Here is a 22,405-nt window from a genome sequence, read left to right on the forward strand (position 1 = left end):
TCTTTTCTTCTCTTTAATTCACTTTCTTTCTCTGACTTGAATTTGAATTCAACACGATAAGTTATGGACACTAATTTATTCAGACCTTGCAGCTGTTGTACAAACCTTCAGCCTGAGTGGTTAAAGTGACACCAATTGTTTTTCCTGTTTATTTGAGTATCGAAAACCTAGAAGTGGTTGAAGCACTGTTTTTATTACCAACAACTTGTCACACAATGTAACACGCAGATTAAACAAACAAACTCAAGATTACTCATATTAACACCAACTACTAGAGGAATTTTAATGCTTTTGCTATTTTTGGGAGCAAAAAGAAATTGCCCAGACTTGAGCAATCTTCCCAGTAAGCTAACTGGTAGAGATTCAAGTGGATTATTTAATCCGGATGGAATTCAGAATGAGTGTTTTCACCGGCAAGACAGCAGCAGCCAATAACCAAAGGCATCTGATAGCTGTTGGCCACAGTCTTGCTTCAATCCATGTTGATACCCATCAGACTCCTGTTGCTTTGAGGAATTTGTTCAGTGCAATTAAAATGTTCCACAGATACTTTCTATGAAATTACTAATGCCAAGAGAATTTAAAGTGAAGCCCTGAAATAAAATTTGGAAGGAAATATTCAGCATCATTGACACGTCTACTTTTCCATTATCTTTCAGGAACCACCCTGTGACATCATCATCATTACCTAGTGACGAAAACCTGCAAGCCTCTCATCCAAACTCACTGCAGGTAACATGGAAGGCATCTACTTTGAAGTCTATGTTTAAAGTTCAGATGAAATCAGCAAAGTATCTTTGTGCTGAGGGTTGAATTTTGGAGCAATGTAGCTATCAATTAAATTGATGTAACAGTCTGGAGCCTATCTCTAAAAGGTTGTTCTAATAGCCCATGTTTCATTATTATTCGAAATCCATATTCATTCATTATTTCTACAAAGGCGCCATCTGTTTATTACAACTCCTTTGTGGGGGTGGGGAGGGAATTGTGGAGGGAAGTCGTGGCTTTGTATAGATCTTCAATTCCATTGCCTTCAAATGAAAGTATCTCCTGTTAATATAGGGTAGGATCTGACAGTATTCCAACAAAAAGGCAGCAGTTATGGGCAAAGACTGGGTCAACTGATCATTTTTCTTTGCTGGAGGGTTAGGTAGTACTTAACACATAAAGTCAGATTCAAATGGGGTTCAGCTACTTCTGTTGGTAGCACAAAAGGAGCTCCTTTGCCTGCCCAGTACAAAAGTGTCTGCATTAAGTCTGCCCCCAGACTGTACAGATGAAGCAAGCTCCAGCTCAATTCTGTTATCTATCTTAGTTCAGAAGAAATGATTGTATCAGGTGCAATAACAGGTTTTATAAGACAGTAAGACACGTACATGAATAGGAAATATTTATAAGGTTGTGGGGCAATAGCTGGAAAATGGGACTAGCATGAATGGGTCAGCATGGACGATTTGGGCAGAAGGGCCATTTTCATGCTGTATGACTCTGACTCTATGAAAAGACCCTGAAATTGGAGAGGATGAGGTTATCCCCTGAGGACAATTTGTCCTAGTGAACAGAAGAAGGAGAAAAAGGACAGGGATGGAGAGAATAAGGGCTTGGAATTTGCCATGAAAAATGGCCTTCCAGATATTACTGGAAATATTTAAACACCAGCCAGTTTCATGAGCTCCTGGGGTATTGCGTGCCAGTGATAATGCACGCCACATTCTGCCGAGTTGTGCAGAGAGGTTCCATGCAAACAGAGAGTCATAGAGTACAGAAACAGATCCATTTGTATACCATACTGGTCAAGTATCATCTATCTATAATAGCCACTTGGCCTATGCTTAGCTCATCTAAACACCTGCATCCACCACCCTCAAATTCATCCTCAAATTCCCTCTGAAGTCTTTGTATTCTATGCCTTGCCCAATAATGACAAGGTCTGCCTGTGTTACTGTCATCAGGGGTTCTTAGACATGAACAGCAAGGTCCCTCTATTCCTCAGTAATTCTCATTTATTTTATATACCCAAGCTTTAATAGTCCTCCCAAAACATAGCAGTTTTCAGGACTTAATTCAATCCTCCATTTCTTTGCCCATGCTACCCAACTGATCAATATTTTGTAGATGACGACCCTCAATGGCACAATCGTTAATCATTCCTTCTGATTTCACATACATCATCATCAATATAACTAACAAACAGCAAGAGTCTCTACACCATCTTCTGTGATCACAGGCTTGCAGATGATAAAACCACCCTCAATTAGCATTCCTTTTCCCTATCGTTAAAGCATGTTGGATCCAATTTGCCAATTGCCCTGGTTCCCATGGGCACTTACCTTATGGAGCAGTGTCCCATGTGTCTTGTTGTCAAATGCCTTAGTGAAGTCCATGTAGACTGTATCAACTTCAAAGTAAATTTATTTTCAAAGTGCACATATGCCACCGTGTACGACCCTGAGATTCAGTTTCATGCAGGCACTCACAGTCAATACAAGAAATACAATATAATCGATGAAAGACTCTACCTACCCAACAAGGTGGACAAACAACCAATGTGCAAAAGATAACGATCTATGCTAATACAAAATGAAAGAATATAAAAGAAAAAAATAATAATACATACATAATTAAGCAATAAATATCAAGAACATGGGATGAAGAGACCTTGAAAGTGAGTCAATATGTTGTGGAAGCAATTCAGTGATGGGGTGAGTGAATTTGTTCCTGAACCTGGTAGTGTGGGTCCTAAGGCTTCTGTACATCCTGTCTGATTGCAGCAGCAAGAGGGGAGCATGGCAAGGATGGTGGGCATCCATAATCATCCTGTGATAGCACTCCTTGTAGATGTGCTAAATGGTGGGGAGGGCTTTACTCGTGATCCATTCAATGTATTGCTGTTTCCCTTTCAGGCTATGATGCAATGTGTCAATGTACTCCCTACTACACATCTATATAGGTTTGTCAAAGCTTTAGATGCTATGCTGAACCTTCACAAGTTTGTAAGGAAGTACAAGTGCTGCCATGCTTTCTTTGTAATGGCATTTACGTGCTGGACCAATGACAGGTCCTCTGGAATTATAACCCTAAGGAATTTAAAGTTGCTGACCCTCTCCACCTCTGATGTCCCAGTGAGGACTGGCTTATCCTCTAGCCTCCTCCTCCTAAAGTCAATATTCAACTCTGTTTGGTCTTGCTGACATTCAATGACAGGTTGTTGTTGTGACACTACTCAGACAGATTTTCAGTCTCCCTCCTATAATCTGATTCACAGCCTCACAGTCGTAAGTGTAAAGCAAGTAGAGCGGGGGGCTAAGCAGGGTGCACCTGTGCTGGTGGAGCTTGCAGAGGAGATGTTGCCAATCTGAACTGACTGAGATCTGCAAGTGAGGAAATTAAGGATCCAATTGCACAAAGGGGTATTGAGGCCATGTTCTTAAAGCTTATTGATTAGCTTTGAGGGGATGATAGTATTGAATGTCAAGCTGCAGTCAATGAAGAGCATCCTGCTGTGTGCGTCTTGACTGTCCAGATGTTCTCGGGTTAAGTGAAGTGCCAATGAAATGGCATCTGCTGTTGACCTGTTATAATGGAAGGCAGATTGGAACGGATCCAAGTTACTTCTCAGGCTGGTGTTGGTACGTATCATCATCAATCTCTCAAAGCACTTTATCCCAGTGGATGTAACTGCAGCTGGACAATTTCTTCTATCCTGCTACTGTAAGACTACTTAACAAATCTTGCTTGTCATGGTCTTGCACTTAATTTTCTACCTCACTGTGTTTTCACTATAACACCACATTGTGCACTCTGTTGTTACTTTTCCCTTGCACTACCCTAATGCGCTGATGTGTGAAATGATCTGTATAGATGGCATGCAAAACAAAATTTTTGCATCGCACCTCAGTACATGTGACAATAGTGAAAAAAATACAATTATCTCTTTAGCCATGCTTTTTCAGAGATATCCTCCTATCCTGTGCTCAGGGCTCTCTCAGGGTTCTCAACGGGATTCTCCATACTTTGGAAAGGAAATATTCAACATTTATCGCTTCCCACACTCATCCGAATTAAGAAAAGCAAAACTAGTGTTAAAAGTTTACTTAGAAAAAGGCCAAGAAGTCTTTTGAAGATACCTCAAATAATGTCTGAAGGCTCAAAAGCTCTACCTGTTTTACATCATACTGATGATCCGGACAGTACAATTCATTACAATTGATTACTAAGTGACAAACTCAGTTGGTAGGGATGAACGAAGGCCTACAATTAAACTATAAAAAACCTTTTGTGCTTGTTTTGATGTACAAAAAGCACTTTGATTATGTTTTATGATTTTATGCTCATTTATAACAGAAAGGACACCATGGTGACATAGCGGTTAACATGACGCTATTGCAGCTTGGAGTGTTAGAGTTCAGAGTTCAATTCCAGAGTCCTCTGTAAGAAAGCTTGTACATCCTTCATGTGTGCACGTGGGTTTCTGCCCGGTGCTCCAGTTTCCTCCCACAGTCCAAAGACGTACCAGTTAGCAGGTTAATTGGTCAATGCAACCTGGTGAATTACCAGTGTTTAGACAATAAGACCATAAGACAAAGGAGCAGAAGTTGGCCATTCGGCCCATCGAGTCTGCTCCGCCATTCTATCATGAGCTGATCCACTCTCCCATTTAGTCCCACTTCCCCACCTTCTCACCATAACCTTTCATGCCCTGGCTACTCAGATACCTATCAATCTCTGCCTTAAATACACCCAATGACTTGACCTCCACTGCCGCCCGTGGCAACAAATTCCACAGATTCACCACCCTCTGGCTGAAAAAAATTCTCACATCTCTGTTCTGAATGGGCACCCTTCAATCCTTAAGTCATGCCCTCTTGTACTAAACTCCCCCACCATGGGAAACAACTTTGCCACATCTACTCTGTCCATGCCTTTCAACATTCGGAATGTTTCTATGAGTCCTCCCTCATTCTTCTAAACTCCAAGGAGTACAGTCCAAGAGCGGTCAAACGTTCCTCATATGTTAACCTTCTCATACCCGGAATCATTCCAGTGAATCTTCTCTGAACCCTCTCCAACATCAGCACATCCTTTCTTAAATAAGGAGCCCAAATCTGCACACAGTACTCCAAGTGAGGTCTTACCAGTGCCTTATAGAGCCTCAACATCACATCCCTGCTCCTATACTCTATTCCTCTAGAAATGAATGCCAATATTGCATTCGCCTTCTTCACCACCGACTCAACCTGGAGGTTATCCTTAAGGGTATCCTGCACGAGGACTCCCAAGTCCCATTGCATCTCAGAACTTTGAATTCTCTCCCCATTTAAATAATAGTCTGCCCGTTTATTTCTTCTACCAAAGTGCATAACCATGTACTTTCCAACATCGTATTTCATTTGCCACTTCTTTGCCCATTCTCCCAATCTATCCAAGTCTCTCTGCAGACTCTCTGTTTCCTCAGCACTACCAGCCCCTCCACCTATCTTTGTATCATCAGCAAACTTAGTCACAAAACCATCTATTCCATAATCCAACTCGTTGATGTACAAGGTAAAAAGAAATGGCCCCAACACGGACCTCTGTGGAACACCACTGGTAACCAGCAGCCAACCAGAATAGGATCCCTTTATTCCCACTCTCTGTTTCCTGCCAATCAGCCAATGCTCTATCCACGTATGTAACTTTCCTGTAATTCCACGGGCTCTTATCTTGTTTAGCAGCCTCATGTGCGGCACCTTGTCAAAGGCCTTCTGAAAATCCAAATACACAACATCCACTGCATCTCCCTTGTCTAGCCTACTTGTAATTTCCTCAAAAAAATTGCAATAGGTTTGTCAGGCAGGATTTTCCTTTAAGGAAACCATGCTGAGTTCTGCCTATCTTGTCATATGCCTCCATAATCTCATCCTTGACAATCGACTCCAGCAACTTCCCAACTATCGATGTCAAGCTAACAGGTCTATAATTGCCTTTATGCTTCTTTGCCCCCTTCTTAAATAGTGGAGTGACATTTGCAATCTTCCAGTCCTCCGGAACCATACCAGAATCTATTGACTTTTGAAAGATCATTGCTAATGCCTCCGCAATCTCCACAGCTACTTCCTTCAGAACACGAGGGTGCATTCCATCTGGTCCAGGAGATTTATCTACCCTTCGACTATTCAGCTTCCTGAGTACTTTCTCTGTTGTAATTGTGACTACACACACTTCTCTTCCCTGACACCATTGAGTGTCCGGTATACTGCTGTCTTCCTCAGTGAAGACTGATGCAAAACACTCGTTCAATTCCTCCGCCATCTCCTTATCTCCCATTACAATTTCTCCAGCATCATTTTCTATCGGTCCTATATCTACTCTCACCTGTCTTTTACTCTTTATATACTTGGAAAAGTTTTTAGTATCTTCTTTGATATTATTTTCTAGCATCCTTTCATAGTTAATCTTTTCCCTCTTAATGACCTTCTTAGTTTCCTTTTGCAAGCTTTTAGAAATTTCCCAATCCTCTGTCTTCCCACTAATTTTTGCTTCCTTGTATGCCCTCTCCTTTGCTTTAACTTCTGCTTTAACTTTAACCTTGGCTTTTTCCCTACTCCTTCTTTTCTTCCAAGGATCCACTGTCTTCTCCTATCAAATTCTTCCTTCTTAACCCCTTTATCTCTTCCACCGATCATCTCCTAGTTTCTAATTTCACTCCCCATCCACTTTCCCCTTCACCCGTCTTCAGCTATCACCTTTCACTCCCCCTCCCCCCAGTTTTCTTCTTCCTTTACAGTCCTGATGAAGGATCTTAGCCCAAAAATGTCAAAATGTTTATTTACCTCCATAGATGCTGCCTGACCTTCTGAGTTCCTCCAGCATTCTGCGTGTGTGAGTTGCTCTGGATTTCCAACATCTGCAGAATCTCTTGTTTTTATAGTCACGGTTGTCATCAGCATACTGGCCATATCCATTAACCAGCTCCACGATAGATAAGGGTTATCGGGTTTTTATTTTGTTACTATTTATAGTGTATAAATTGCTGTAAAATGACTTGTATAATTGCCTTTAGGTGAATACTTGGAAAGGAAGGCTTATACTCTGTTAAACGAAGTAAAGACCATACATTTTCAGTTTGATAGCTTTACAGAGGTATGTTTGGGTATTTTACACTGGGTTAGGCTGACTTTGTGAAAGGCCTATTATGAACAGTTCCTCCCTTTCTTCACTGTTCCACACATTCAGTTGGTGACATTTTCCACACTACTAACCCTTGTATCTTGGTTAGCGTTCAGACAGATAGGCTAAAAGGTTTAGCATTAATAGCTCCCCATTCTTCTTACATTACCCTCTTCCTGTAAGCATTTATTTTTTCAACTGGTTTCCACGTTATATCTTTGAATAGTTTCAGTCTCTTTCCTTCCTCCATTAGCCAACGTTGCACAAGTCATTAAACTGCAAGAAATCTCTTCTCTGCAGCACTCCTCAGACAATGAAGGATCTCAGAATGCTTCAGTGGGCAAGGTTGTTCCCTTCCCGAAGGCTTGGGAATCTCCGCTGGGTAGTTAGGAACAGGCAGGGGAGAGACACAGCGAAGCAGGAAGCAGCGGAGCATGTTAGGCAGTGTTCAGGTGATTAACTTTGAGCAGGATTTTGAAGAAATGAGATTTGGTGCCAAGGCAAAGTTGTTTTGGAATAGAATTCCAGAAGTCAGGAATGTAATGACTGACAGATGGTTAATGGAGCAAACAAAGGAAATGAGTAGCAATCCAGACTTGGGGGAATGAATCATGTAACTGCCTTTCGGTGATTACCCGGGAGGGAAGGCTTACACACTTGAAAGAACACACTGATAACTGAAAGACCATACATTTGTATCAACCTTTGAATTTATTTGGGTTGCTTTACTGAGCTGTCATGGCTTTGTCCTTATATTAGTTGTTTGGATGACACAGAAACTTTAGAATAATAATGGCGGATGTGTTTCTGCCTATCCTTTCTGCCCTTCATGTTTCAATGCTCTTTGGATCTGAGAGTGGTGCCGGAGGACTGGAGAGTGGCACTTCACTCATCAAAGGGAATAGGGATGAGGCCATTAACCAAACATCAGTCAGTATTGGGGAAAGTGTAGAAGCATAAATCCAGAGCATGATTAATAATTACTTGGAAGAAAATGGACCATTTCAAGTAAACCAACACAAGTTTGTTGATGGCAAGTTATGTGAAATCAGGATTTTTTTGAGGAGGTAACATAAAGTTTGAGGGCCATGCAGTTGATCTGATGATTATGGACTTCTCTTCTTAGGGTGCTGCAAATTTGAAGTATGTGACATATACTCGGTGGCCACTTTATTAGTTACATTTGTACAGCTGCTTATGAAGGTAAATACCTTAATCAGCCAATTATGTGGCAACAACTTCATACGTAAAAACATGTGATGGTCAAGAGGTTCAGTTGTTGTTCAGACCAAACTTCAGAATGGGAAGAAATGTGATCTAACCACAGAATGATTGTTGGTGCCAGACGGGGTGGTCTGAGTATCTCAGAAACTGCTCATCTCCTGGGACTTTCACACAGAACAGCCTCTAGAATATATAGAGAATGGTGTGGAAAAAATATAGTTTCCTGTAAGTAGCAATTTTGTGGGTGAAAATACCTTGTTAATGAGAGAGATCAGAGGAGAATGGCCAGATTGTTTCACATTGATAGGAAGGCAAGAGTAATTCAAATAACCACGCACACAGTGGTGTGCAGAAGAGCATTCCTGAATGCTTCAAACCCTGAAGTGGATGGGCTACAGCAGCAGAAACCCACACACATGCACTCAGTGGCCACTTTATTAGGCACAGGGAGTACCTAATAAATTAGTCACTGAGTGTAAAAGTGATAATGACAACATGGATACTTGGTTGGTTAAGTAGCAAAAAAATAACAGAACATCATTGTGAATGGCTCTTCTTTTCACCTCTTTGAATGGCCTAGACATGGGGCTCCAAGCCACAATTTTTAAATTAGCAGATGATATGAAACTTAGCAGAGTTGTCAGCTGTGAAGAGGATAGTGACAAATTGTTATGTAATCTAAAGTGACAGGTGGAATAGGCAGATGAATGGTGGATGAAGTTGAATGTAGAGAAGTGTGAGTCGATGCTTTTTCATAAAACATGAGGAGAGGCGATAAATATTCTTCGAAAAGTGGTGCAGAAGGTGAGGAGCCTGAGAATAGGGGTTCGCCAGTCGCTGAAAATGGCAGTGCAGGTGGGAACGCAATTATTTTGGTCATGAGGGCTTTATCAAGAGAGGCATAGAGGATAAAAGCAGTGAAGTCATGCTGATTATTTCTTAAACACTGACATGTTCAATTCTGTTCACCTCAGTATAAGAAGTAAAAGCATTGTAGACTCTCCAGAACAGCGTTGGGTTGGATTCTGTAGTTACAGTGTCATATTTGAGAGGCTGGTACTGTTCCTTCAAAGGAAGGTTAAGGTAAGATTTAATATGTAAAATGTTGCATTGTCTGGACAGGCTGGATAATGGGAGGCTGCTTAGACTGGTGGAGACATCACCAACTAGAAGTCATGAATACATATTATAGGGGAAGAGAATTGTGTTTCCGGTAAGATGGTGGCGTGCTTGGATGCAGCAGCCTCTCGGGGCTAACCAAAGGTGGTTTTATCTTTGTTAAATGTGTTTTTTTATATGATCACAAGCGTATACTGGACTTCAAGAACTTCAGGTACTGCAGGTCTACCACATCCGTGAGATCGGAGTAGCCGGCGGGGGTGTCAAAGGATCCGCCCGGCGTGTCAGTGGAGGAGCCAGCTGGTGGGTCGTAGGAGCTGGACTGGGTTTAGAAGTGATGACCTGGGTGCAGACTATGTTGCTGCCAGCTATTCAAAGGCATTGGAGTTGGTGCATGAAGGTGGCATGCAGTGTAACCATGGGAGATTTTCATGGGCGATTCTCTTCTGATCACAAGACTCTGTTGGACATTGATAATGTAAGATGCTGCAGGCCTGTTCCCTTGATGATAGTGAAGCAGGTGACGTGGGTGGTGCGTAGCCTCAGTTGTAGTGATGAATAGGCCTCAAGCCTTGGGCTTGCTTCTCGCTGCATTTGAGGCAAGGAGACATCAGGGGTGGTATAGTATGGGGTCTGTGCTCAGTTGGCGTCTCTGATCTCCCATTAGTGTTGCCTTCCAGTGTTCGATTGGTGGAATGACAGGCTGGATTGCCGGGACCTATACTATCAATTTACAGGACATATTGCTCTGGGTCTTGGGCTATATATACACCCTGTACGTGGTTTTTCTGTGTGACTATTTTTTTCTCATTATTTTAAATGTGCTGTGGATGTTTTCATCTTGACCTCAGAGGAACGCTGTTTCATTCAGCTGTATCCATGTATCGTTGAATGATAGGAAACTTGATTTGATTGATATGATTTTTATACTGACACAAGGGTAACCATTTTACACCGCATTTGTTTGGAATCTGGATTGAACTGCCTACAGATGTGATGGAGGCAGGTTGCAATGTGACCATGAAGAGGGAATTGCAAAAACATATTTTGAGGAAAAACTTGCTAAGCATTTGGGAATGCATTGGGAGGGTAGATCCACTGAGTCGCTCTGACAGAAAGCCAATGCAGACATGATGGGATATTTGACCTGCATCTGTGCTGGAAACATTCAATGACTCTACAATATCTATCAAAGGTGGCACTATCAGTTCCACCTGTGACAAAAAATTGGGATCACAGTTAGGCTCTGAGATTGCTGAATGTGGTATTGAGGGCTATAAAATACCTCATTAACATTTCTGCTGCTTTTTAGTTGAGCAAAGACTGCGTATTTTAAGCAGGATTGTGATAACATATTGGCTTTTGTACTTTGTGCATCTATTTATAAAGCCTAGGATTACATGAACTTTATTAAATCTGTACTTTTCCGCCATACTCAAATGTTTGCTCAGAGGCACCTTCAGGCTGCTTTTATAATGTATAGTCATGAAAATTGAATTATTTACAATGTCATATTTCCTTTCATCCTGGTAGGAATATATATCACTTCACTTGTATCACGCTGGACATATCTACATTGAACTGTACCTACCACACTTCTGCCCTTTCATCCAGCTTGCCAACAGTCTCTGGTCTATTATTATCTTCTTCACAGATTACCACACTCTCTACATTAGCTGTAGATTCTGAAGCCGCACTTCCCTTCTCCAGGGAATCTAAAAGGTGATTCAGTCATATTTGCCAGGATATTGCCTGGATTTCACCGCAGCATTGCCTGGATTAGAGAGTATTAGTGGTAAGGAGAGGTTGGACTAACTTGGTGCATTAGAAGCTGAGGGATGACCTGATGTAAGTATATGAAATGATGACAGGCATAGATAGATAGGTAGGTAGCGTCTTTTTCCCAAGTCAAAGGCTAAAATGCTTAACTTCAAAGTAAAAGATTGGTATTGGTTTATTATAGCCACATGTGCCAATATAGAGTGAAAAGCTTGCTTGGATACTGGTCATTGTGCTAGAATAACAATGCAGAATAAAGTGTAAAAGTTACTAAACAAAGTGCAGATAAAGTTCACGATCATGAGGTCAAGACTCTATCTTATCGTATAAGAGGTCCGGTCAAAAGTCTGATAACAGTGAGAAAGAAGCTGTCCTTGAGCCCAGTGGTACGTGATTTTGTGCGTTTGTATCTTCTGCCTAAACGGAGAGAGGAGAAAAGAGAATGTCTGGGCAGTGGTGGGGTCTTTGTTTATGCTGGCTGCTTTACTAAAGCAACAAGAAGTATAGACTAATTCCATAGAGGGAAGTCTGGCTCCCATGAGGTGATGAGCTATGTCCACAACTCTCTGCAGTTCCATGCAGAGCAATTGCCCAAAACCATTATGCATTCAGACAATGTGTTCTATGATTCACTGATTTAAACTGGTAAGAGTCAACAGGGACATACCAAATTCATTTAGTTTCATGAGGAAGTAGAGGTGTTGCTGGGCTGAAAAGAAAGAAAGTTTATAAGAGATTAACGAGGTAAATATTCTTCCAGTTTAAAATGGTGCTGGTGAAGCCCAGCGACTATGTACTAGTGGCAAACAAAACAAAGAATACATCTAATTACTTTATTAATAATACTTTTTCTTGTAAAATTTATGGTAAACAATCGCCACAAACAATGGAGAGGCGAGCGTACTCAAGGCTGAGTTGAGGGTTAAAGCGTGCATGAAGTTGAGGTGAGGTTGAGGCAAGTTTGAGGCAAAATCAAGTTGAGGTCAAGGCATATTCGAGGCAAAGTCAGGGTGAGCAGGGCGGAGGAGATGCAGATTTGAGGCCCATCCACCTAAACAGAGAGCAAGGTTTGATCAATCTCAGCACCTGGCTTACTTGGAAATGTCAGGTATGGGCCAATACATGGCAGCGAGGTGTCCAGGCCCAGAGTGTACTGATACAACAGGGCCCAGGTCCTAGTGCGAGGAATGACCCAATGTTTGGATGATATAAACACCAGGCCAGATGGATTGAAAAGGTAGGGTGTAGGGACAAGAGGCGAGGGTTAGTCTGTTTCTGCTCACTGCTCTGTGACCTTAATTTGGCTCTGCACTGAACTCAGTCTGAAGCTATAGCCTGCTCTAGGCTTAGTGTCTGAGGGCCCCGTGACATTTACTCATCTCTGGACTGAACTCAGTCTGAAGCTATGGCCTGCTTTTCTTTTCCTCTGCACATTGCATGTCTGATAGTCTTTTTTAATGAGTTCTTTTGGGTTTCTTTGTTTTGTGGCTGCCTGTAAGGAGACACATTTCAAGGCTGTATAATGTATACATACATTGATAATCAATGTACTTTGAACTACACATAGACTGGGAGGAGCCTGGAGCTCTTTGCCAAGGGAAGTGGTCGAACCAGGTACAAAGGAAATGTTTAAGAAGAATTTAGGCAGATACAAGAGTAAGTAATGGAGGGATATAGGCAGTGTGCAGGCTAATGAGATTAGGTTAAATTAATATCATGGTCAGCACCAATGTCATGAACTGAAGGATGTGTTCTGTGTTTTATCTTCTGTAATGAATGCTCCTGGGACTGAATTTTTGGAACTGCACTACATTCTTCTGTCCTGCCAGAGAAATAAATACTGATTAGCTTTCTCTGTTTCTTAGCCCTTGACCACATTTGTTTCACTGCAGCAACTGATCATTCGAGACACTCATTGAGTTTTACAGCACAGAAAGGGCCCCTCATTCCATTACATCCATGCTGATTTTTTCTCCAGTTGCATTAATCACATTTGCCCCATTAGCTCTGTACCTTTATATGCCTCGCCTAGTTAAATTCCTGTGTAAATGTCTCTTAACTTCATCTCTTCTGGCAGTGTGTTCTAGATTGTAAACACTCTGTGTGTATTTCAAAAAAATCCCCTCAAACCTTCTTTAACATATTTCCCCTCAGCTTAAGCTTTTTCCTTCTTGGTTGAAAGATACCATAGTCTTTAGTTTTGCTAAAAGGCTGAAGATGTGACACTTCACCACATGAATTTCCAAAGTCCACATGTGTTATCTTTTGGTAACTCCAAAACTTAAAACTAATGTAAACAAAATACAAGGGAGACGAGAGATCCATGTAAACTTTGTTTTTACTTTTAGCGATGCATGCACGTATAGCATAGTGGCATGTTGACGTATGCCATTCACGTGCTTTTACATATAACCCGTAATAAATCATTTAAACAAATAAGGAATGGTTAATCAAATCACAAATGAGAAAATCTGCAGATGCTGGAAATCCTATCAGATTCCCCCTTCTCTTGTATCTCTTTCACCAATCAATCAACTTCCCAGCAAGTTACTTCACCCTCCCTCCCATACCCACCTCTTCCCTCCCTGCCCCCCTCCCCCTGGTTTCACATATCACCTTGTGGTGCTTCCTCCCTTCTCCCCACACTTTCTTACTCTGACTCCTCATCTTTTCATTCAGTCCTGTTGAAGGATCTCAGCCCGAGATGTGGACTGTATTCTTTTCCATAGATGCTGCCTGGTCTACTGAGTTCCTCCGGCATTTTCTATGGTTAATCAAATGATATATTTACAATATTACTTAAATATTATTGAAATATTAAATATGCAACAACATGCAAAACCTTTACTTTGCTATTTGCTTCCAATGTCTAGAGTTTCCTTCAACAAAACATCAACTGAGTCAACACAATTTGCACTTAACGAGCATCTCCTTTCTCCCAAAGGACTCATTAAATTCCTCAGTAAGGTATACAGCATCCTCTCAGAAACTTAACACCATGCTGTTTTGAATGGAGAAATAGTTTTGTTAAAAAATCAGAGGACTTGCACCATGTTTTGGTGTCAGCATCACTTAATGTAGTTATGTCATGGTTTACATACAGCAGGAAGGCAAAGTTCTTCCAAAATCAAGATCAAGGTTGTTTATTGTCATTCTTCAGTACGTGAATGTAAAGGAGAATGAAATTCTGTTTAGAGATACAGTGTGGAACAGATCCTTCTAGCCCTTTGAGTCTCATCGCCAAGTGCACACAGAAAGAAAAATACAAACTTGCTTACAGAGAACACCAGAGATGAACTCTGAACTCTGACACTCTGACCTGTAATATCATTGTGCAAACCGCTACACTACCATGGCACCCTGAATGATCGTTATTCCAAATCTGATGCCACATTCATTCAAAAAACACAACTATCATCAAGAACGCGATAAAAGACACAGCAGCTATAAACAGAAGAGCTATCCTGCACAACACAATGTGCAAGTAACAGTTATATACTGTACATTGTTTGGCTGTACATAAAGTGATGCTAGGGAATGTGTATGTCGCGGTGGTGTGGGGTGGTGGGCTGGGTAAGCGGATGGAAGTGTTTATCAGTCTGACAGCATGGGGCGGGAACTGCTTTTAATTCCAGTAGTCCTGGCGTGGCTGCTAGGTGGCTTTTTCCTTGATGGGAGTGAGACAAACTGTCCAGAAGCAGGGTGGTTAGGATCCTAGCCTTTTTACTGGCTCCTTTCTGTATTATGTCCTTGTGGCTGGATATGTCCTTGGACTTCAATTCAATGTCAGGCCAAACTGCTGAACCATAGAAATGAACCTCTGTCTTGTCTTTGGTCTATAAAAATCTAAATGTCAGATGACTTTTTTTTGTCTCATTTCATTTCCTTCACAGACAGATCTTAGATTTTCTGCATAAACTGAGTTGGTTGTTATGTCTGACCAAAGGTGTTGGGTGATGGTATGAAAAGTCACGCTGGCACAGTTGGTGCATTCCTCTAAGACTGCAATTAAGACTTGGTCTTCTGGCAGTGCAATAGAATCTCATGCTACTTAGTTCTATTTCACTTGTCTGAGGAATTCAATTAATGCTAGGACTGAAAATATGTAACTGCCTCTGCACCAATGCCGAGAATAGATTTTTCAAAGCTGGGAGAGTAAGTTAAATTAAAAGAGAGAGTCTGTTACATCTTGTTGAGTATTTAAGACAACTGCAACAATAATGATAACGACAGGGAAAAGGTGCCATTTTTGTTGAAAAAAAAACTTAAACTTTATAAAGTGAAAAGAGTAGTATGATGTGACCTTCGTGTACCTGAGACCCAGAGTGAATCTTGCCTGACAGTTCCAAATACTTTGATCCAATCCTGACTTAGTTTTACTTGTGATCACATGCTTTAATCTTGGGTATTCCAGTTTCCTCTTATTTCTCAAAAACAGGTAGATTGGGAGATTAATTGGCCACTGTAAATTTCCCGTAGTGTGCAGATGAGTGGTTGAAGTTCGAGACAGTTGATGTGAACATGGCGAGAATGAATCGAATTAGTACGGACTCGATGGGTCATAAGGCCTTTCTCCATGCTGTAAGACAGCGTCTTTTTAGTTCTGAACTAAATCCTGTGTGGCAATTTATCTTTCACTATGAAATGTTTCTTCCTACTTGCTAACAAAAACATGATCTCTATAACTGATAGAGGGAAATGCATTTGTCACACGTGAATGGCTTGGGCTGATTCCTCTATCTGGCTCATCAGTTGAATGTTTACCATGGAAATTGTGAGCGTAAAATCAAGATCAGCGGCCAACAGAAAGATCCAGCCACTTCAGCAAAGAGTTGAATGTTTAAAAAAAATCTTAAACAAAGGAATGTTCCTATCAGGACTCAGCAAAAATTAGATAATGCTGCTTTGCTCAAAAATTATGAAGAAATCAGCCCTTATAAAAGATTGAAAATAAAGTAAATAACATTAAAAGTAACAACATTTCAGTACCCTTGATCATGAATGTATGGCTAATATTCTGCATTGGTTTAGAATTTTTATGCATTTGTGTTACAGTTTTCAATATATTCACATTAATTCAAATGTGGAACATTATCAATTTAAGACCACTTATTAATTAAGGCATCTATCTTCTGGAGATAAAGTAAAAATGATATCAACTTCTCAACTATAATTGCTAGAAGCTTGTATATTATCAGACCACCTACTGATTCGATTGGATCTTTTCCTATCTGAACACCAAGTTTTCTAAATTCCTCTTCACAGCAGGATCTTTTAAGCATGAAATAACTGTGTGTGGAAATAATTGGATTTATACTTTAGAGATGATCCAATGATTTTTCTCTCATATATTTTAAAGTTATAATTCATAGGAGGATCAGTTTGTAACTTATAAAGACCTTCAAAGAGATGTGCTGTCTCATTTGCAAAAAAAAATTCACCATGGAAAAAAGCCTTCTCACCAGAGATGGTTTTGTCCTGATTCCCTTTCATAATATGGCCAATTCCTCATGAAAAATTAAATGGTTATTGTTTTACGATCTAATGTTTTTTCCTCCTCTGTATCCCCGGCTGCTGTGCTTTGTGTCTGTGAACTTTGGGACAACTTGCCCCCACTATCATGAACTGAATACCGAGGCTCTGGGCCAACTCCAAACTCCTCCAGGGATTTGGACCTAAGGACTCAATTTGATTCAGAATGTTGTTGCTGCTGCCTGCTTCTATCATTTCCATGATTTATTTTCTCTCTCTCTAGGCATTGGAGGTTGGTCTTATTTTCTTGAAGTTGGGTTCTTTTGGGTTCCTTACTTAGCGACTGCCTGTTAGGCGAACAAATTTCAAGGTTGCATAATTTATACATTTGTTGATAATCAATGCAATTTGAACCTTTGAGCACTGGGCAGAACTTGCATAGAACCTAGATCACTAGCCACCTGATCTTACCGATGCTGCTTCCCCCTATTCACAAACACAAACAAATCTGCAGATGCTGGAATTCCGAAGCAACACACACAAAGTGCTGGAGGAACTCAGCAGGCCAGACAGCATCTGTGGAAAAGAGTGAGGATGGAAAAGTGTGAGGATGAAGGGTCTCAGCCCAAAATGTCGACTAGTTACTCTTTACCATAGGTGCTGCCTGGCCTGCTGAGTTCCTCTAGCATTTTTGTGTGTGTTGCTTCATCCTAGTGCTGTCTTCTTCCAAGCCATCCCAATCCTTTTTGTGCCAGAGCCCCCTCCCATTAACTGAGCGGTCCATGGACCCCAAGTTGGGAACCCTACAAGGCCAGGCTTCTAGCACATCAATATGGTTCATTATAACAAAAGGACCGTCTTGTCTCAGTGCCAGGAGCTTGCATTCACAGACATGAAAAACACGAGGAAACAATTAAAAGGTGAAATCTTCAAGACAATTTAACTTATTCTAGGAGATTTTAAGCACAGACATACAAATACAAAACAATTAATATGGTTAAAGTAAAGTGATTACATACCTAATTCCTGGCAGCTGTTTTTTCCCCATTATTTTGCCTGGAGGCTGCTGCAGTTACTTCAGGTTTAACCTGGTGCAGGCTCAGTAGGCAGAGTTTGATCCTTGAGAGTTGGACAGCCTGTGGAGATTCACACTCCATGGCTGGACTCTATCAAGAGTTCACTGGTTCCACGCAGGAGACCGCCAACCCCACAAAGAGAGGCTGAGAGCTGTTACTGCCAGCTGAAGCCCAAGCTGGTGCTGGGTACATAGGTTTCTGGAGAGAAGCACAGGTTAACCCTGGCTGGTGTGCTAGTGCCCAGGTAGAAGGTGACCCTCTTCTGTTCTAACACCAGATAAATTGCATCTGTGGAAATTAAAACAGGTTTATAGTCCAAGATCTGGGGGAGAGAGAGAGGTAAGAAGGCCTTTGTCAGGACTGCATGAAGGGTCTCGGCCTGAGTCTTCAACTGTTGATTTCCCTTCCTGGATACCACCTGACCTGCTGAGTTCTTCCAGCATATTGTGTGTTGATTTCAAAGTTGAAATTTCAAAGCACATTTATTACGTATACTTTATACAACCTTTGGGTTTCATCTCCTTACAGGCAGCTACAAAACAAAAAAGAACAATAGCACCATGAAATACCCAACGAGTAGAAAAAAAGTAAGTTGTGCAAAAAATAAAAGTAAGCAAATAACATTCAGAATTGAAGTTCACAAAAATGAGACCCCCCCCCCCCCGCCCTGCCGCCGCCGAGTCGTGAAGCCAGTGATCACTGCAGCCAATTTAGGAGCTCATTATTTGCAAGCCACTGCCTCAGTTCAGCATAGAGACAGCATGGAGCAGCAAGCTGAACTGGCCTGTCCCTGGCATCCAGCCCTGACACCCTGCCCTTTTTAATCTGGCCTGGCACTTAATTTGTTTTATTTGTTTTGCTTGCAACCAGCAACTGCAGAATCCCTGGTGTCTCCAGATAAAGGGAATGTTGATGATGGGATGAGGTCTAGTCAAATACACTATTGGAACAATTAGAAACTAAACGTGCTTCTTTGTGTATGTCATGTGCAGCCAATAGCAAGGCTGTGGGACATGCCCAGTAATCAGGCTGTACAAATGGGCAGAGTGCAGAGGAGATTCGCTATTGCATTGCTGAATTGGGGCATTACGGTTATAAGGAAAGTTTGGATAGGCTGAGTTTGTGTTCCCTGGCATGGAGGAAGCTGAGGAGTGACCTACCAGAAGTAAATGCAGTTTTGAGGGGGATAGATAAAGGAGGATGGTATCTTTTTCTTAATGGTGGAGGTGTCAAAGACAAGAAGGTATAGAGTTTTGCTGAGAGATAGGATGTTCAGAGGAAGGCTGAGGGACTTTCTTTCCACACAGAGGGTGATTAGAATCTGAAATGTGCTGCCAGTGGATGTGATAGTGGCAGATTCTCTTTGGCATTTAAGAAGCATCCAAATAAGATTCTGAGTTGCCAAGATACAGAAGGCAACAGACTTTAACGCAGGTAAATGGGATTGGTGTATGATCACAGTAGACCAAGGAGCCTTTCCCTGCTATACAAGTCTATCACTTGCTGACTGGAGAGACACTGAGCCACATCTCAGATGGATGACTGCCAAGTAATGATCAACCCTGATAAAGACAGAAGGAGACAATGAGTTAACTAAAGTTAGAGAATTCAGTATTGAGCCTAGAAGGTTACAGTATACTGAGATGGAAGTAGTGGTGTTTTCTCCAATCTTGCATTGGACCATGTTATAAAAATGCTGGAGGCCACAGCCAGATAAGTCGTAGTGGGAGATAAATTAAAGTGGCATTATTATTACGTGAATTGACCTCTTTCATTCTCCAATTTCTAATTTGCCATATGTTTTAGTGAATTTCATCATATGCTAGTGTGCTAGAGGTTTAGGTTGATACTTCCCATACACAGAGAAACCAAATTATTTTGTGTGTACCCAAGTCAGATATTTACTAGTTATCATGGTAAGCTTCATCTATGACTCTTTGTAACCAGTAATTTCTATTGGCAGACAAGAATTCTTATTGGTGATAATGTACTTTGATGACCTGCAGTATAATATTATTTCATTCACACAAATGCAATGCAAAACAATTTGACATAGAAACCTCTGGTAGGTGGAAGGTAAAGTTGCTGCTGGGTTATAGAGTTGAAAGGGCAATAGTGAATCATTTGACATCTAATCTGATGCTATTTTACATTAATGGATGTTAATGATAACTGGTTGCCATCCATTTTGTTATATTAGCCAGGACCAATTTCATTTATGAGGTGCCTATTGGGTCGCATTTGTGGGAGACAAACTATTCAATTTAATATTAATGCGAGTTGGTGCCCTACACATGGATCTTTGATGGTATAATTCTTTTGCCTAAAACTAATTTTTGAAAAATACTTCCCAACTTTTCTTGTTTTCCACTTGTCATCTGCATCCTGTCTGAAAACAGCTGGTGAGCTCAGGATAGGACTGGGGAAGCTCATTTAGTGATCAGTGACAATCCCCCTTTTGTGAATGTGGCTCGCTAGGGACAACGTGGCACTTCAATTTATGTTCCAGTTTAGCAGGATAGACACATCTGTTGCCCTTTGTTCAAAAGCAAAGTAATTAAGCAAGGAACACACATAAAAGTTGCTGGTGAACGCAGCAGGCCAGGCAGCATCTCTAGGAAGAGGTATAGTCGACATTTCGGGCCGAGATGTCGACTGTACCTCTTCCTAGAGATGCTGCCTGGTCTGCTGCGTTCACCAGCAACTTTTATGTGTGTTGCTTGAAATTCCAGCATCTGCAGATTTCCTCGTGTCTGCATAATTAAGCAAGGGACTGTTCTACAGTAAAGCCCAATTTATACTTCTGTGTCAAATTTAGGCTGTACCCTACGCCGTAGGGTGACATGCACCTCCCCAGAAAAGTAACTTACACGTTGTGGCAACGCAGACCGCAACAACTGTGATTGGTCCGCTTGGTAGCATCGCATTTCCTCCTACGCATTTCCGGTTGCTTTTCTCTACCATGTCTGTACACTGATGCAAAATAAATGGTTGGAGACGATGAACCAAATCGTCAAATCTACCTGCCGACATCTGAAAATATTTGAAACTCATTTCCTCGTCCATGTCTCTCATGAAGAAACTCAACACAGTGGCATAGAAACCCCACCACCAACTAGCGTTTTGGCGGTGAATTGCAGAGCGACGTAGACACAACCACGCATGCTCGCTACAGCATAGGGGTACGCAAAAGTATAAATCAGGCCTACAGCGTAGGCTACAACGTAGCCCATATGCACAAGTATAAATCAGGCTTAAGTAGCTTCTGTGTTTCATCTCCTCAAGTTACTGCTTATAGCCTGAGTCACAATGGATTGCATTCAACATTGAATGACATGGCATTACTGTTGATGTACTGGAGATGGGATTCCCAGCGGAAGGCTGCAGCAGCTGAAGGAAACAGCAGGAGGCTAGTGATCTCAGACCGATGAAGGTGAAGGAATGCGACTTACTCATGAAGCAAAGTGCCAGATGAAGTGATGCGCTTGAGCTACTCATTAGGATTGGAGATATTCATTTTGTTAAATGGCCATATTGTGAAAGTATAGAAGGGAGGCCATTTGGCCTATGATTTCCATGCCAGCTCCCAGAGTAATCTAATTCTCACACTTATTTCCCAGTAACCTGTTTTCTCTCACATGCCCATTTCTCTTGAACCTGTTGGATGTGACAGGCTTTGCTAGCTAACTAAGATGGAAGATGAGGTGTCATTCCTTGAGCTTATGTTGAGCATTGTAGAAGCAATATGGAAAGCCGGCAACTGAGAAGTCAGAATTGGATTGGGATGGACAATTAAAGACACAGGTGACTGGAAGCTCTGGATCATCCTTGTAACGTGAACAAATATTTTCCGTTAAACAGTCACCCATTCTGCACTTACTTTCTCCAGTGCATGGGAGAACAGTTCATGAAGCACAAAATGCCAAGCATCAAATTGCAAGATGTACACGTGATTTGCTACTTTGTAGAAAAGGAGGAGCTGAACAGACAAATGTTCCATCTCCAATGTGATGGGAATATGTTTTGAGGAGAGAGGTTGGTAGAGATGGAAGGGTGGCTCAGATAAGACTGAAGGGAATGGTCCCTTAGGAATAATGCAGGGTGAGGGGAGAGGAATATGTAACTGTTGGTAGAATCCTGCTGGAAACGGCAAGAAGTATTGAGGATGCTTGGTGAGGATAAGACTGAATACATGCATACACAGTTATAGAGAGATACAGCAGGGATCCAGCTCCTTTGGCCTGCTAAGTCCACATTTTAACTCACCCAACTTACTTTCCACATATTCCCATCAATTTCCACCCTCCCCCTGACCCAAACTCCACCTACACAGTAGGGATAATTTACAGGGGACATTTTCGGGAATGTGGTAGGAAACCAGACCATCCACAGGAACCACACATAATCACAAAGAATGCATGCAAATACCAAACAGACTGTGATGCACTATCAATTACTCCAAAAGACTGGAGGTAGAATAAATACTGAAAGGCTTTTATTAACAGTAAAATGGATCCACGTCCATGCTGTATGTCTGTCCTGGACTGTGGGAGGAGCAGAGACACAATTGCCTTTATTCAGAGACT

The 22,405-nt window shown here is 41.5% G+C and overlaps 1 protein-coding gene across 4 annotated transcripts in view; it reads left to right on the forward strand.

Annotated features, from left to right (window-relative positions):
* The window catches only part of LOC140197572 (teneurin-3-like), a 2,811,066-nt gene that overhangs the window by 1,610,861 nt on the left and 1,177,800 nt on the right, over positions 1-22,405 (forward strand). For all 4 annotated transcript variants that reach the window (XM_072257693.1, XM_072257692.1, XM_072257694.1 and 1 more), the window contains one exon: positions 660-732. The gene's annotated coding sequence lies outside the window, so the exon portion shown is untranslated. The remainder of the gene's footprint in view (positions 1-659; positions 733-22,405) is intronic.

This window comes from Mobula birostris, chromosome 5 (genome assembly GCF_030028105.1).
Source record: "Mobula birostris isolate sMobBir1 chromosome 5, sMobBir1.hap1, whole genome shotgun sequence".
In the NCBI taxonomy this organism is placed as follows: domain Eukaryota; kingdom Metazoa; phylum Chordata; class Chondrichthyes; order Myliobatiformes; family Myliobatidae; genus Mobula; species Mobula birostris.